The sequence below is a fragment of the Photinus pyralis genome, unplaced genomic scaffold (genome assembly GCF_008802855.1).
Source record: "Photinus pyralis isolate 1611_PpyrPB1 unplaced genomic scaffold, Ppyr1.3 Ppyr1.4_LG1, whole genome shotgun sequence".
Lineage (NCBI taxonomy): Eukaryota > Metazoa > Arthropoda > Insecta > Coleoptera > Lampyridae > Photinus > Photinus pyralis.
This window is the reverse complement of record NW_022170249.1, coordinates 52,698,150-52,699,318: the sequence shown is the minus strand read 5'-3', so window position 1 is coordinate 52,699,318 and position 1,169 is coordinate 52,698,150.

Below are 1,169 nucleotides of genomic sequence, written 5' to 3'. Positions count from 1 at the left end.
CTTGTTAGTTAAGACTTCCAACCGGAGGGTTGAATTATTACATTAAAAGTTGAAAGTTGAATTTAACACATTTCAAAAGAACCGGGGGGAAAAAATAAACTTATAAAAGTTTTGAAACTATTGAGATGACTATATATTTAAATTATTTAAGTTAAGTTTAAATTCGAGATCATGCAGACGGCATGTCTAGAAATGATTGACCACCAGGTTTACCTATCACTAGATAACGACCAGATAACTGACTTTAACAGCCTAAATACCTGCTGATAATCCTCCTAAGTAAGTTCCGGTATCTACCATTCAATATAATATACCTATGCCGTTTTTGAATTCTCCACCAGCGAGCTACAATACCATCCTAACCATCGTCTAGTGAAATCAAAAAACAAGCCTGAATCTTTGGGACAAAATCATACCGTTGTTACCTACTGCTGATCTTGCAATATACAGCACAGCACAAGAGATACCTAATGTGGAGTAACCCCCAAAATTTACAGGGAAAGGTACCTATTTGTACCTATATATTTCACCAAAGAACTGAGATACATGGAGTTAAAGAATTGTTTGAGATTTTACAATGCAACTCGGCGGAATGCATTTGTAAACGAAACGGCCTAAATAGCTAGTTTTGGTATTCGGAGAGAAATTTCTTAATATAGTAAAATCTCTTACGCATCGCTCCTTGTTTAGCGAACGCTGCTGACTATCCTTCCCTCTCCGTCTCACTCGCGATTACCGACTCGGCGAGGTCGGTAGGTTGTTACTTAAATGACCGTAACTTTTTTATTATGAAATATTCACGGTAATGTTATAGAAAATAAAATAATCACATTGCTTTGGAGCATCGAATGAGCTATAAATATTGGAAATCCATATCGTGAAATAAAAAGTTATGAGAGTTCAAAGTGCGCACTTTTCATCTGCTACACGAATTTTGGAAGTTGACGGTCATTTTTCTAAAAACTGTGCATAACAAGGTAGGTAAATTGAATGCTAAATGCTTTAGATTCTGCAATAAATGTACTTTCATTTTACAAAAGGAATGATTGATGTATATCGCTTAGTTGCTGAGAAAATAAATACTTTCGGTGGTCTAGTCGCGCGCGCGAAAATGAGTAAATTTCAACTTTAGCGGCCTATAACTTTTGCCAGGACCACGGGAAAATGTC